General features: G+C 45.4%; 1 protein-coding gene across 6 annotated transcripts in view; it reads right to left on the reverse strand.

The window, feature by feature from the left end:
* LOC149125275 (uncharacterized) overlaps nt 1-16543 on the reverse strand; it is a 159500-nt gene that overhangs the window by 61675 nt on the left and 81282 nt on the right. For 3 of the 6 annotated variants that reach the window (XR_016236894.1, XR_016236889.1, XR_016236891.1), the window contains 2 exons: nt 16043-16120; nt 14523-15012 (listed from right to left, as the gene is read on the reverse strand). The exons of 1 other annotated variant lie outside the window; for it this stretch is intronic. The gene's annotated coding sequence lies outside the window, so the exon portion shown is untranslated. Of the gene's footprint in view, nt 1-14522; nt 15013-16042; nt 16121-16543 lie in introns of those variants that run through there. 2 more of the 6 variants (XR_016236892.1, XR_016236890.1) reach the window with 2 other exon arrangements.

Here is a 16543-nt window from a genome sequence, read left to right on the forward strand (position 1 = left end):
GGGATCATAATTGAATCAGGGAACAGATATCATTACAGGCTAGGCTGTGGAGCCGGATGCTCAAGGTTGAAATCCTCGCTCTTCTACGCCCTTATAGATTGACTTGGGCAAGTCACTTCATTTCTGTCAGCTGCAAAACAGGAGAGCCCCTAAGGATCCAAGTAAAGACTTTGCTTCCTCTTCCGGGAAAAGAGTTGGTATGTTTTCAGTTGTACACAGGATGACTGTTTAGTGTTAGATAAAGTATGACTTTGTTGCTTTTATTTGGAGGCCAAATGTGGTTTAAGGTCACGTGTATAGGTTCCAAATCGACAAGGGGTGGAATGGTTCATTTTGTGTGTCCACTGGGAGAATGTTTGGGTTGAGATCAACTTGGAGTAAGTAGGTTGCCCTCCTACATGTGAGTGGGCCTCATCTGAAAAGTTCAAAGCCTGAATTGAAAAAAAATAAAATAAATGACCAGCTTTCCAGGGGCAGAAACAGGTGCCATCAGACTGCCTCCACGCAATGGATTCCCCTGGATCTGCAGGCTGCTGGTCTACACCACCTCCTCAGCCACATGAGTGAATCTCTTATCCTCAGTCTCCTGCAGCCTATCGGTCCTGCTTCTCCGGAGACACCTGACAGATGCACATGGCAAGCACCGAGGGTGCGGAGCAGAGTGACACCACTTCATTCATGCTGTCTAAGGATCGCTTTGCCCCTGTACAGCGTGGAGACAGGGACTGGGTCAAAGGCGATCTCAAGACTCCTGATGAGAAATGACAGGGGCTGGCACTGGAGTGACCAAGGAGAAAGTGGCGGGAAGGGGTTGAACCTGGGACAGGACTTGAAGGTAGTGCTGACAGGAGATGGTGATGGATTAATTATTATCATTGTACAAACAAACTCTGACAGTACACAGCAAGAGCCATAATTAAGGGACACATAAGGTCACTTAGGACTGAAGATTAAGGATAAATCAGTTTCTCCAGGAAGATGAGAATTCAAGTGGCTTTTGAATTGGGGCTTGAAGAATAAGTCATGTGCACATAGTGGCAGGGGGAACATTCATATGAGAGAGAGAGAGAGAGAGAGAGAGAAATATGAATAAATGAATCACAGGCAAGACCACTGAGGGCCCACTTGGGCAATGTCCAAGCAGTCTAGCCTGGCCTGAGCAGACAGCTGGAAGGAAAAGCCTAGAAGTGTGTCTGCCAAGGTAGGAAGGGTTGTCGGAAGGAGCTCTGTCCTACTCTAATAGCATGATGGTATACAAGATGATGCACTGGGGGCCTGGTGCTGTGGCTCACTTGGTTAATCCCCTGCCTGCAGTGCCGGCATCCCATATGGGCACCGGGTTCTGTCCTGGTTGCTCCTCTTCCAGTCAAGCTCTCTGCTGTGGCCCAGGAAGGCAGTGGAGGATGGCCCAAGTACTTGGGCCCCTGCACCCACATGAGACCAGGAGGAAGCACCTGGCTCCTGGCTTCAGATCAGTGCAGCACCGGCCATAGCAGCCATTTGGAGGGTGAACCAACAGAAGGAAGACCTTTTTCTCTGTCTCTCTCTCTCTAACTCTACCTGTCAAATAAATTAAAAAATCTTAAAAAAAAAAAAAAAAAGTTGATGCACTGAACAAGCTGGTGACAGACATCCAGGGCCTCCCAGGCCAACAGAGGGATGAATAGGTCTCCCCACCCCCAGTGACCCGCAGCAGTTCGTACTGTCTAAGCCCAGGAGCAAAGCCATCACTGTCGGAATCCAATCCCGCGGACGTGGTCCCCCATTCTTCCTATTATGACAAAACCGTTATTTCATTCTAAGATGAGAAAAGTAGCTGGGCTCTTCATTGCTGTGGCTCAAATTTTTGCTCACTGCCTATTAAACACATTTTTTACAACCTGGCATCCCTGGCCACCGAGAAGTGATATTGATTGGTTTCACTTTTACCGCCAAAGGCATTCCTTCCTATCTGTACCCTTGCTTCTTCAGCCCAGTTTTTAAAATATCTCTGGTTGTTGTGGATCTTGGAATGGATGACTCAAGATTTGGGGACGTTTAGGGGAATGAATATCACAGGGTGGGTCACCAATGTTCACTGTGACTTCTTGGAAATGGATTGAGAGTGTCTGTCCTGGCTTGGTGGGACAAAGAAGAGAAGGACCCAAAGTCGGTGTATAAGGAAGGATCTTTGTTCCCAACAAGTTATGGCATTCTCTTAAACCCTATTGGGTGCCAAGTGCTGTGCTTGGAGCTGAAGACATGGAGACAGAGGTGGGCAGGTGTTTGCCTATAAGAGCTCCCAGCAGGAACCAGATGTGCCGATAAAAAGAGCCACTACAAGAGAGTGCAGACATTGCCTTCACGGATGTGTGAACTATAAAAGTCAGTGGGGGCACAAAGGGAGAGCACTCAGATCGTCCCAGGAAGGTCAGAGAAGGGCGCACAGAAAGTGACCTGCAGCTGTGGCAGGAGCGGTGCAGCCTCTCGGCAGCGGCAAAGGGCATTCTATGCAGAGGCAACAGCAGGAGAGCAGAGCCCAGGGCTAGTGCAGTCTAAGAAGAGAAGCCCAGCCGTCTCTGCTCAGCACAACTTCGCCAAGGACAGAAGTTCAGCAGGTCATTTCACCTTGGCTACTTTAAAAAGACATTTGGACATTGGTTTTTAAAGAAATGCACGGTGAGCACTTTGTTTCGGTTTTTCTTCAGAGTCCACATAACTGTCTTTATTTCTACAAGTGCTGGGTTTGTGGCCACCCTTCTTCCATGACGCTTCCACTGAAATCAGAAATGTCCGCAGTGGTACTGCACCATGATCCAGGTCTAGGGGAGCCAGCATCCTCTCTGGGCTACAACTGACGGACAAATCCATAGACAGGAGAGAGAATGAAAGTAAGTAGAACAGAGAAAGGACAAACAGGAAGGGAGATGGAGAGAATTAAGCTCCGTTTGAGACCTGGGTAAAGGTCCCCTCGACAACTGTCTTCCAAGTTACTCAGCCAACCCCTGGCTACAGCACCTCAACCCACTCTGGTGGGCGCCTCCCTGTCCTCACGGATGCACCTCATCAAGCCAGCCTCGGGGGTGCTCAGGCGGAGCAAGGAACGGATGCTGCCTGAAGGGAAAACAGCGCTGCCGTGTCGACTCTTCCATCCAAAGGAACCCAAGAGCTCTCCACGGCTCGTCAGCATGACTTAGGGGCCAGCATTAAGGCACAGAAGGTTAAGCCACTGCTGCCAACACCTGCATCCCTTACTGGAGAGCTGCTCTACTTCTGACCAGCTCCCTGCTACATCCCTGGGAAAGCAGTGGAAGATGGCCCAAAGTACTTGGGACCCTGCCTCCCACGTGAGACACCTGGATGGAGTTCTGGGCTCCTGGCTTCAGCCTGGCCTATCCCCAACAACCATTTAAGGAATAAACCAGCAGATGGAAGATTCTCTCTATTTGTCTTTCCCTCTCTCTCACCCTTTTAGATAATAAAATAAGTCTTTTTTACAAAAAAGAATTAATTAGGAATGGGCAACCGGCATAGTGGTTATGCTGAAGGTTAGGGCACCTGCCTGTGTCCAACTTTCTGCTAATGTGCAGCCTTGGAGGCAGGGAGCCATGATGGCTCAAGTACTTGGGTCCCTGTCACTCACTTGGGAGACCTGGATAAAGTTCTTGGCTCCTGGCTTTGGCCTGTCCCAACTCCAGCTGTTACAGACATTTGGGGAGTGAACCAGCAAATGAAAGATCTCTTTCAAGCTCTGTCTCTGCCTTTCAAATACCTAAGAATAAACAAAATAAAAATCTTAGCCCTGAAAAACAAACAAAACAAAATGAATTGACTTTCCATATGAAGAAAAGTACAAAATTATATTGGTTATATATTTAATTAAATGTCCACAAGATGTAATATTATATCAACTTCATTAATTGTTTGATTTAGTATTCACTCAAAGTCATGTTACATAGTCACCTAAGATTTTCTCATCCCAACAGAATTTCTAAGAATGGATGTACGTGCCAAAAAATTAGCCATCATAAATCATTGTAAAACCCAAATAAAACAATTTCCAATTTTACACCAAAGATATAAATAAGTTTAGTGGAGAGATGGAGGCATTTGATATTATGCTTAGTATGTTTGATAGGATCTAGGGTAAAGCCTCGAAGGTGAGAGAGGCTGATAACTTAGACCCCTGGCTCTCCTCTAGGGTCTTTCTGGATCATTTTCTGGGTCTTCTTGAATAGCATCTTTCATCCAAACAAAACTCTACCTTGAACCACTTTGCGGTGGTACAGAATGGTCTCAGGTAACCAGCAATGCTCTCCAGAGCTAGGCTTGGTTTCACTGTCAGTGAAAGCTCAGATTCTTGGAATACCTACCTCTAATGCAGTATGTGTCACATTGCATCGCAGGGGAGTTGTTTTACCTGATTTGTTTCATTTTGCATGTCTGTCTCCTCCAGTTAAACATGAACACCTGGACAATGGAAATCGGACTTCATCTGTCATTGTCTATCTATCCTGGACCTGACACAGTACACACCAGGTTTTGTTTAAGAATTGATTTATCTGGCCGGCGCTGTGGCTCAATAGGCTAATCCTCCACCTAGCAGCGCCGGCACACCAGGTTCTAGTCCCAGTTGGGGCGCCGGATTCTGTCCCGGTTGCCCCTCTTCCAGGCCAGATCTCTGCTGTGGCCAGGGAAGGCAGTGGAGGATGGCCCAAGTGCTTGGGCCCTGCACCCCATGGGACACCAGGAGAAGCACCTGGCTCCTGCCTTCGGATCAGCGTGGTGCGCTGGCCGCAGCACGCCAGCCGTGGCGGCCATTGGAGGGTGAACCAACGGCAAAAGGAAGACCTTTCTCTCTGTCTCTCTCTCACTATCCACTCTGCCTGTCAAAAAAAAAAAAAAAAAAAGAATTGATTTATCTATTTGAGAGGTAGAGTTACAGACAGAGGGAGAGACATACAGGTTTTCCATCTGCTTTTTTACTCCCCAAATGGCCGCAACAGCCAGAGCTGGGCCAAGCTGGAGCCAGGAGCTTCCTCTCGGTCTTCCACGTGGGTGCAGGGTCCCAAGCATGTGGGCCATCTTCCACTGCTTTCCCAGGCCATAGCAGAGAGCTGGATCGGAAGTGGAGCAGCCGAGACTAGAACCGGCACCCATATGGGATGCCGGCACTGCAGGAGGAGGTTTAGCCACAGTGTCGGCTTCTAACACTAGGTTTTCAAAAAGTATCTGTTGAGTGAATGAGAGGATAAAAGAATAAAATATATGATGGATAGATGGATGGATGGACAGACAATTAAGCAGGATTTTCCCCTAATAAGTCAGCTTCTACTAATCCCAGTTCTAATAATAATTTTAGCTGCCAGTTTCTGAATGGTTCCTCATCCCATTGCATGCTAAATGCTTCTCGGTAGTGTCTCATTTAACTTTCACACGTCTGTGAAGAAGGCAGTGATAAGATAATGAAAGTGAGACTCAAAGAGGTCAATTAAGACACCCAAGATCAAACACCTAAAAGATGGTGAAGACAGCATTTGCATTCAGCAATATGGACTTCCCAGAAAACGAGTTCATTCTATTCAGTTCCATTCCACTGCCTTGCTCTCTGGGGGTGACTTGAGATCACACAGACAGAGCATGGGTCAGAATCCCTACCACGCATCTCCCCAGACCAACCTGCCTGGGTTCCGGCCACACCCTTCGGTGGGGGGCAGCCACCCTCTAACCGTGGGGTGAGCACAAACAGGGTGACAAGCAAGGAAGACAGCAGTCGGTGCTCACGAGGACACGTGGACACCTTCCTGGGGCCACATGCTGTCACGCAGGGGCAATGGCTGAGCAGCCAGTCTCTTCCACTAAGTGGCTGTGTGCTCTCAGTCAAGTCTCCAAGCTTCCGGGATGTACCTCTGGCCTCTGCTGCTGCTAACAGCCTCTCCGTCTAAATGCTCAATCTCACCTCCACGTCTTTTTTTTTTTTTTTTTTTTTTTTTCGTCCCAGGGGAAGTGACTTTTCTCAACCTGGCGAGCCTTTCTTGTCTTGCAGCCGAGGATGATTTACGCCAGGAACTGCAGCCTTAACCAGTGCAACTGCCAAAGCCACTGCTATCCTTCCAACGATCTGAGAGCCCTGCGAACCACTTGCCTCACTCAACAGCAAGCAGGTTAGGTTCCTCCGTAGGTTAATTACACATTGTGTAGAGAGCATTTCCTTTCATCAGTTCTAAATTTGCTCCCTTTTAATTTTGTCAAGTGCTGCCTCTTTCTCCGATTAGGGGAAAGGCCAGGAGGGAGCCTGCAATTGGCTCGCGGCTCCCCACTCATCACACCCGCCACCCCGCTCCTCCACTCCTTTCAGAGCTAAATATTTCATCCTTCTGGGTGCCGAAGCCGCCCCTTCCCCCACATCCATCTGCTGTGCCCTTGCTGGACCTTTTCCTGTTTCTGCAGTGTCCTGTCTGAAATTAGGTGGGCAGCAAAGTGAATGAGGTCACCAGGGAGCAGGGGAGCACGCATTTCCCAGAAGGAATGACAATGCCTTCCCAATGGCACGCGGGTTCTTTCTCCACACAGACTGCTGCCTTGCTCAGCTCTGAAGTTACTCCTGCTCTTAAGAAATGAAGTCCAAAGCTGTACTTTGGAAATTTATATTCATTAAATAAAAGTTAAAAAAAAAAAAAAGAAATGAAGTCCAACAGCATACCCAAGATAGCAAGTGGATCCTTCTTACCCAAAAACTGCTGGTCACTTAGGAACCCAGCAGCTGAAAATGTGCTCTTGAGTGACAGCCAGGACCTTAGCCACTCCGTTCTTCGTCAATACGTGTGTGGTGTCATCTTCACAAGGGGGAGCAATATACAGTTCCCAGCCCCAGGCTGACCTGGCCCCTAGAAATCACGTAACCTGGCACAGAGTCCCGGTTTTCTGATCTGGAAACAGCATTTGAGGCCATCAAGTAAAACTCCCTCCATAAGGAGATGAAGCCCAGAAAGTTGGAGGGTGTTCCAAGTCTCACATTCTTCGTTTGATCATTTAACAAGTATCCCTGCCTGTAAGTAGATACAGGGGTAGGTATTGAACGTGCGATGATGACGAAGACGAATGGGATCCCGACAGCTAACGGTTCCCAAGCACTCACCAGGCACTCTGTTCATCACTTCCTGCTCTCTCATGTCTTCCTCTATTCAACTCCTTACGGACAACAGTCAGGAATGAGGCTTGCAAAGGTTTGGGGTTTGTCCTCGGTCCCACAGCCAGCAAGTAAGCTGCAGAGCTGGGAACCAAACCAAGAATGGCAACCAGAAGCTCCAATCACTCCCCTCCACTTCACCTGCCTCCATGGGGCTCAGCCGAGTGACCTGGGACCCATTAAAGCTTTCTCTTCAGAGCTGAGCTGGGAAGCCTCCTCTTGCTCTGTGCTATTGATGACTTCTTCCATCTCCCATCGCTCCACCACCTCTCAGCCACCAATGACCACACCTGGGTTAGAACCAGTGAATGCCAATAGGGTTAGGAGTCAAAACTACAGAGTTGGAAACCCACAGGAGCCCAAATCACAGATCGGGTCCCAGAACCCAGTGCAGGGGAGAACCTGGGACGTTTCTGAAAAAGGATGCTGCCAGCCCTGCTCCCGAGGGAGGCACAGGATGCCGGGAAGAGCTGCTCCCATCCAGGTGGCACTCACTGTGGACCAGCACTGTGCCAAGTGCTGCACATGCGTTATTTCCGACCCACGTCTCCCCTCTGCAGCGAGTATCATTGCCCTCTTCACAGAGGAGACTGAGACACAGAAAGGGAAATTAGCATGGCCCAGGTTGCACAGCCAGAGCGATCTGACCTGGGATGCCTGACTCCAGCACAAGCAGCTTCCCAATGGCATGCAAAGAGGAGGAGACACACAGACACCACGGCAGACAAGGGCCCACCGCAAGCGACCCGGTCGTCTTCCAGAAAACCAGCACGTGGACTGTCTCTCTGTGCCGGGCCATGTGCCTGGAATCCAGGAGCAAAACCAGGAGCCTCTGCCCTTCCCCATGGCCCTGCCTGCCTAGTGTTCCAGCTGTTTATTACCGGCTCCTCCTGATCTAATGGGAGTTGAAATTTCCATTAATTAACAATATAAATAAATAAATGAGTAGGAAAGAAAGCGAGATGGTGGCATGGTGCCCAGAAGGCTCTGCTGAAAGCAGCCAGTTCACGCTTCATTAGCATCTTCGCTCCCTCTCCAATCCTGCTAGCGCAGCCCTTCTCTCCGATACAAACTCTCAGAGCACCAGTGTGGAGGGGTGTTCTGCTTTCAGCCTACAGTGCTGCTGGGCATTTCCGATTGGCCTTTCATGGGGTTTAAAGGGTCAACTTTCCCCAAACCCACTGGCACCTCTTTAGCTCACCCTCCTTCCCCAAGTGCCTTCAGAAAAACAAGTCATTCCTGCGGATCCAACAGGAGCCCCCGTGCCATCCCCGTGCTGTGTGGTGCGATCATGACTCAGCTGATTGTTAATTTTTTCTTGGTCAAGCTGTCCCCTCACTAGATCTTTATGTTCCATGGAGCAGAGCCCTTACTTCCATCTTGGTCTGGAAGAGCATTACTAAACGGAGCATTTTAACAGCATGCTGCTGAGTACATCAGAGCCAAGTAGTTCAAGAAGACATCAAGGAGGTGGGGCAGTGGTGGGGGGCCCAGCCCATTAGCAAGCAGGCACTGAATACAGCAGCCGTGTCCTCTGCCCTTGTGCACAGTGCCACAGCAGGCAGCATCTAACAAAGACAAAACTACATGTCCAGTGGAGTCCACGAGAGGAAAGGGAGAGAGGCGAGGTCAAAAGTCCAGAAAGTCTATGTGGTGAGGCTGGATGCCTTGCTTTGAAGCTGCTTTGGCCAAACCCGAAAGCCCCTCACTGCACTGTAGTTTAGATGGAGTTCATGGAGATGAGGGCGCCATAGATCCTTCCTGCCAAGCTGCCCACTGGAGCTGCTACTCTCACTGGCAATTCCATAATCCTGGAAGTTGAGACTTGTGCTGGGCCAAGAAAGGATGATCAACTGTCCTTTGTTTCCTTGTGAAGAAACACGGTTAGCAGCCCAAATGGGTGCGTGGAGCCAGGATCAATGAAGAAGTACTTTAGAAGCAAAGGCATAGAATCAGAATGTGAGATTTAGGGTCTGGTTCCTGACTTCAGTCCCTACGGGAGAAAGCATTTACAGAAGTTAAAATTCCCAAAGCTCAATTCCTATTCAAAAACTGAGGCATGGCTTGATGCCAGGGTAAGAGTTTCTCCATGTTGATAATGTGGCTCTCTGGGAGCACTTCCTGAACCTGGGACTCTCGGTTGAGGGGGACCCCTTGCCTCAGCACAATCCCTATTATTTTAGTAAGAAAAGGGAGATGGAAGGATGGAAGAAGAGAAAGAAGAGGACAAAAACACCTGGGATTATTGCAAGAGGTCTATGAATCAGAAAAACAATCTTTGCACAGGTGAATTTTTAATTAGTATTTATTTATTTGAGAAGCAGAGACAAAGAGAGCTCCCATCAGTTGATTCTCTCCTCAAATGCCTGCGAACCCATGCCAAAGCCCGGAGACCCAACCCAATCCAAGTCTTCCGTGTGAGTGGCAGGAATCCAATTCCTTGAGCTAGCCCTCATCAGCTGCCTCTCAGGGTCTGCATCAGCAGGAAGCTAGAGTCAGGAGTCAGAGTGGGGATCAAACCCAGGCACTCCCATGTGAGAGACATTACGAAAGTGTTGATGTTATTCAAGTGGAGTCTTCTTCCTGTAAGGAGTTGGGTCCATTGGTGCAAACCATGCTAGAAGGCTTTGAGGAGGACACAGGGAGCCCAAGACGATACTTAGCCTTGCCTCCCACACTTCAGCTTCCCTCTTCTTTTCCTAAAAGGTAAGCATAAGATTCCCCGCAGTGTGCTTGCTTCACAGGTTAGCCTCACTGAAAGGGGCCCCACACAGCATCGTTATTATAAATGTTGCCTTACCGTTCTGGATTCTTTGAGACTAAGGTTAAACTCAAGAGCCATTAATTTAGTAGGGGGAGAGGAGAGAGGGACAAAGACAGGGCCACATCTTAGGACATGGAAAAGCATGTCCCCTACGTTTTTAACTTTCTTCCAAATTAAAGTGCAAATCATGTACTGCTTCATTCTTTTTCCCCTCTGGGTCCCTACCCAGTCTCCTCCAAAGTTCCGGAGAATAAGCCACCCAGCTTGATTGTTTAAATGAAAAAGGAGAAGCTATTCTTAGCCTGGGAGATTCAGTTCTGTGGCTCTAACAACCTGCCTGTCTATCCTTTCCCCTGCGAGCACAGCGCTTTCGCTCACTCGCTCGCTCCTTTTCTCTTTCTCTTTCTCTCTCAGTGGTGCTCAACCCACTTAAATATTAGAATCACTTGAGGTGCTCTTTTAAAAATACGAATATCTGGGCCCTTTCTCTAGAGATTTTGCCTTAATTGCTTGGGAAAGTGCCGTTACCGCTCAGCCAGGTTGAGAACAGCTGCTCTAATGTGTGAAATGCATTCATCGCCCTCAACAAATAGTTCTACTCATAATGCGCCCAGCTTTGGCTTCTGGTTTTTGCTTGCTTGCTTTTTGAACGCACTGGTTTTGATGGTTTGGTTTGAGGATGGTTTTTTAGTGAATTCAAGAACTGAGATCTTTATCTTCCACAGATCTCTCAGACTATTCCTTGAGCCAACTCATCCTTCTCTAAAACAAAGAGGGAAACACACTTCCAGGTTTCAAATGTTAACTGAAATCCAAGATTCTGGGAGAGTTTCTCTGCTCAGTGTAGTGTATGGCATAAGCTAGGGGCATCTGGCCATATATTTCCCATACACAACTTGCATCAGAATCACTTGTGCCCTGCTCAGTGCCCCCAGATTAAAGTCCAGAATTCCAGGTCCTATCCTCAGAGACTCTGACTCTGTGAGTCTGACTTAGAACAAGTTTTCCCAATATATTCTGATGTGGAGTCCATTTGGGGAACCACCTACATTGACTCTCTCTCTCTTCAATGAAGAGGTAAAATATTTTAGTGTCTGTAGCCATGTTCTTCAACCATCCTCTTTTAATATGGTACCCAAGGTTTGAATTGTGTTGCTACTCTGTGGTAGCCTTGGCACCTCCTTCAAGTGCCCTGTAGCATACCCATTTCACAGCTAGAGAGAATTTGTTAAAACTTCTGAGCAAAAGTTTACTCTTGGGTTAGAGTTAACTTAGGATCACACAACTCTCATTGAAAATAATTGATCTTGGGGCAGGCACCATGACATAGTAGGTTGAGCTTCTGCCTGCAACGCTGGCATCCCATATGAGCGCCAGTTCGAGTCCGGCTGCTCCACTTCCAAACCCTGCTCTCTGCTAATGTGCCTAGGAAAGCAGCAAAAGGCAACCCAAGTGCTTGGGCCCTGGACCCACATGGGAGACCCAGATGAAACTCCTAGCACCTGGCTTAGGATCAGCCAAGCTCTGGCTGTTGCGGCCATGTGGGGAGTGAACCGGAGTGAACCAGCATGAACCAGCATGAACCAGCATGAACCAGAGGATGGAAGACCTCTCTATCCCTCCCTCTGTCTGTAACTCTTGCATCTCAAATAAATAAATAAATCGTTATTAAAAAGAAAATAACCAAGGCTTTAAGAAGTGGCCTAACAAATTCAAGGAGGTTGGGTCTGGATCAAACCCAGATGTTCCCTCCCCAAGAACGGTACTCATTCCACTGCCCTTCTACTGCCTTTGGATTTGAGCTGCAGGTTGTCCAATAAAACTAAAAAGCAATCTTTTCCTATGAGCTTTGGGAATATGAAACTCACTTTCAGGGAGTTGTCAAAGACATAACAGCTTCTGAAAACAAGTGCTTTTGAGGACATCCTTTATTACTTTCCAGCCTCTCTCCTAAAATTCCCTCACTCTATTGGCACCCTCACAATAGGCCATTCCTGTCCCCATCTTGTCTTCAGACTAATTCCCCTCAACCTTCCCATCCCAATGGATTACATCCAAGACTACCCGCTAATGTAAGGTAATACTTGTCATGCCAAGAAACAACAGAGCACATCACAAGTATTATCTCATTTCATATTTATAATAAAATTTTAAGATCAATTTAGTTAGTATCCGTATGTTGTACGTGAGGAATCTAAAATGCAGAATTCATGTAACATACCCCAGATCTCACAGCCCATTAATGGTCACTCTGGGGATGTGGACATAGGCTGAACTGCCAAGCTCCCCTGCTTCAATCACCCTAGATGAGTCAGTAGAACCCTGAAGTTCTAGGTCAGACCGTTCGGATGTGGCGTCGGCACAGCAGCTAACACGCCAGTTGAGACACTGATATTGGAATATCTAGGCTTAACTCCAGCTTGAATCCTGATGCCAGCTGCCTTCTAACGTACAGCTGGTTCAAGTAGTTGGGCCCCTGGCACCCATGTGGGAAACAGAGATTGAGTCCTCAGATCTTGGTTTTGGCCCTATCCTAGCCATGTGGACATGTGGGGAATAAGCCAGCAGATGGAATTTCTTTCTCTACCCGCCCCCATCATTCAGCCTTTCAAATACATTTTTAAAAAAGTAGGAGCAAAAAATTATGAGATTGACAAAACTGAATGGAAATGGAGATCCCAATTTTAAACTCTTACAAACAAGAGATCATTGAATTTAAATTTCAGATAATGTAATAACTCAGAATTCATATATTGAAATATTACACTGAGAAATTTATTCAGAATAAACCACAAAGGAAACAAAAATGTAAATTGAAAAGCAGGGAATATAATAAGATTTTTTTATAGAATTAGAGATTCCCAAAGAAAACAGATGTATGAGAATTTTTCAAAATTAAATAAAGCAAGAGTCATCACTTTAAGACTACTTTCTATCAAACAGTAAAAAGAAATACAAATCCATATTTGATACTCCTAGTGATCAGGAAGAAAAGACAGGAACAATCTTAGGAGCTACCAGAAAGAGAAGCCAGATTACCAACAAAGAAATGGCATTTAGAAGGACAGCAGACTCCTCACCAGCAATATAGCTACAGAAAACAGTGGAGTTAACTCTCTGAAATACTGAGGAAAAAAAAAAAAAAAAAAAAAAAACAAATGAGAACCTAAAATTACAGACCAGGTTGAAGTCCTATTTGAGAATAGAGACAAAATAGGTAGTTTTTCATCACAGAAATACAAAGAATCTATTATTACCCATATATTCTAAAATGTGCAAAAGAATGCATTTCAACAAGAAAAGTAAACCCAGAGGGTAAGCATGAACAAATAAAAATGAGAACACAAAATTATCTAAGACAGTAAATTTAATGATTATAAAACACTTAAATATATATATTTGAAAAAATGAGTAAATCTAAACTAGTCAACAATAACAACATGTGAGAGAGGTATAACCAATGGATAAGGGGTGCTAGGTCCATACTGCATTCAAAACAAAGACAAAAACAACAATCTGAGGTTATGTATGAATATTTATAGTTAAGCAAATATTGTTTAATGGTAGGAAAAGCTACCAATAAAGAAAAGTACAAGAGTCTTTATCTTTCATACCAGCAAAAGAGGTTGATGGTGGGAATATAGAAAATTTATTCATCAACATAAGGCAAGAAGGGAAAAGGATAAGAAAAACACAAAATAAATACAACAAAGTAAATCTATCGTTGCTTCTTTACAAATTAAATTTTCAATAAAACATTAAAAAATATATTGGTTTTCATTTTAAATACAACTGTTACTGCTTTAAACAGACATAACTAAAGCAAAAATTAAAAATAAAGGATGTATGACTTTGGAAAGCAATTCATCAATATCTAGTAAAAGTCAAGATTACCAAAATTTTCACTTATTTCTCTGGGTCACAGAATCAATTTAGTGAATTGTGACTAGCATTTTTAATTAAAAAATAGACTATGAAATAACTGATAGGATAAGACATAACAGCTGTCACAGTATACACCAAGTATTTCATGGATTCTACTTCATGAGATTTTTGCAAGGTTTGGGTGTGTGCACATGCATGCGAAAGTTGCAGCATAAAGCACATTTCTAGCTTTATTCAAGTGTGAGAAACTCCAGCATGCGAGTGTACATAAGGAGACACAAACAGGAGTGCTCACTGCAGTATTATTTTTAATCAAGAAAACTTGGAAACATGTTCATCAATAGAAGAATGAATACACTGAGAAAAAAAATGAAAGCAATAAACTACTATACAACAGGAAAAATGAATGTCAATATGGAAAAACCTCCAAAACAACATTTGCATGGATGCAGAAAAAAATACACTATGCTAAAGTTTATACAATGTTTGAAGGCAAGCAAACCAATGCTATACAATTTAAGAATATATGCTACAAAATATGTAGAGTAATGGTATAAAAACCTGTGGGTAATGATAAATACCAAATTCATGATTATCATTAATTTTTAGGAATGGGAGGGGTTAGTGAAGTCAAAGAGGGTTACATAAGAGGTTTCAGTCAAATCTATAATGTTTTATTAACAAAAAATATGGAGGTAAATATAGGGAGAATGTTAGGATCTGATATGCCTGGAAGGATATATGGGACATATGGGTGTCTATAATTTATTCCTTATACTTTCCTATAAATTTGAAAAATTTTCTGGCCACAAAGTTTCAAAGTCTATGCTGCTAGTGCCTGGCCTAGCCACAGGATCTGGTCAAATCCCCACTCTGTACGACCCCCACGTTTGGCTCACTGATGTTCCTGACACTGACACACCGTCTTACTCTTAAACAGGCAGATACCCTAGACTTTCCCATGGTCACATAAGGCAGAAGAAAATCATCTGAGTTGCAACCCTTCACAAATTCATTTTTACCTGTATCCAGATCAGAGTTAGAACTCAGCTCTGTGTATTAAAAAAAAAAAAAAAAAAATGGCCATGACATTAACCCTGAGTACTACGGGCATTCCACTGTGTTCTTGATGAGCAGAAGATGAATGTGCCACTTTACTCCACCGAATGAACATTTCAATCTTCTAATAAACACCCTAATAAAGAAAAATTGAGACTTAACTCACTTTTATTATCACAAGTGACATGTCGAAAGGTCTTAATTGGGCTGAAAACAGCTTCCAATAATAATACCCTCCTTAATTGATTCATTAAAGGGGCCCCTACTGAGACAGAAGTGCTAGTTCCAGGAAAAGGAATGAAATAGAGTCCTGATTTCCCACTGAGTGGCTATGATCCCTCCGTCATCAACTCCCCAGGCCACTGAAGAGAGCATTAAGGATGGCCAGTGCCTGGAATCAGTCTTCTATCCCCAGTGTGCAACGGGACCTCCACACACTCAGCACTCCCTTCACATGACAACAGAAGGCAGGATCTCGAGGGATTCTCTTACTATTAGATGAATCTGCAAATAAGCAAGCAGGCAAGGGGAGACAACTGGTAGCAAGAATTTAAAGCTTTCTGTAGCATGGAAAAAATAGTACCACCAGCCAGCATGGCTGAGCAGAAAGAGAGAAGGGGGAGTGTAGCAGAGCAGAGATATATGGGAATCAGACAGAAATCCTCTTGTGCAAAAAGGGTGGTATGGGGCCTATTATAGGGCATGCACTTGAAGTTAGGGTGGACTTGGAGACTGCCCTGCCCTGCCACCTGCTATCTGTGTCACCCTAGGCAGGCTACTCATCTCCACCCCAGCTTCCCCAGCCTTATATAAGAAATTGTTCTTATATCAACTACTATTCTGCCACAGCAACCAAGGTCAGATCTCACCATGCTTTGGTTGATAGCCCTCCAAAGGCTCCTCACTAGATTCCTTTCTCACCTCATCCCCTACTCTACTCCCCCAGTTCACTCCACAGTGCTCCCCAACCCCACTATTCTTCCAAAGTACCCATACCCTCCCACGTCAGGCCTTGCCCCAGCTGTGCCCTGCAGCTCTCCGCACAGCTCACTCCACCTGTACACGGCTTTTACCCAACATCGCCTCAACAGCCAGCCTTTGCTTTGTTTATCCTCCAAATACCACCTTCCCCATTCTACTTTTTCTTTTTCGGCAGTACTTATTACCTTTCAGCATTCTAATCCATTCATTATTCCTATTTTTTATTCTCCCCATGGTTTTATTCACTGATGTATCCCAAATGCCTAGAAGAGTAAAAAGTATACAGTAAGTGCTGAGTTTCTGTTTCATAAAAACCTAAGAATGTTCTGATGACTCAGCTAATGCATGTGAGCGTTAGTTTAACACGGGCATGTCAAGGCATTCAGTAAACAGTATCTGCTGTTTTGTGGTGTCCCTTACTGTGACTATTACTTGCCATCCAACATGAGGGATAGTATTAATTAACAGGGTCATGGTTCTTCCAGCCATTGGTTCCTAGATATGGAAGACCTAGATTCAATTAACTGCAGTCTTCCGATACTCTATGACATCTTGTTTTATACGGACACCACTATCCAAGCCCAAAAGTGTCAGGTCGTCTTAAGACCTCAACCCAACCCCACCTTTGAGGACACAACCCAGGGACAGGAGAAGCTGCTGAGCCAAGAACATACTTCAAAGTGCTG

The sequence above is a fragment of the Oryctolagus cuniculus genome, chromosome 7 (assembly GCF_051225735.1).
Source record: "Oryctolagus cuniculus isolate XC-2025 breed Fujian yellow rabbit chromosome 7, ASM5122573v1, whole genome shotgun sequence".
NCBI classification, from domain to species: Eukaryota; Metazoa; Chordata; class Mammalia; order Lagomorpha; family Leporidae; genus Oryctolagus; species Oryctolagus cuniculus.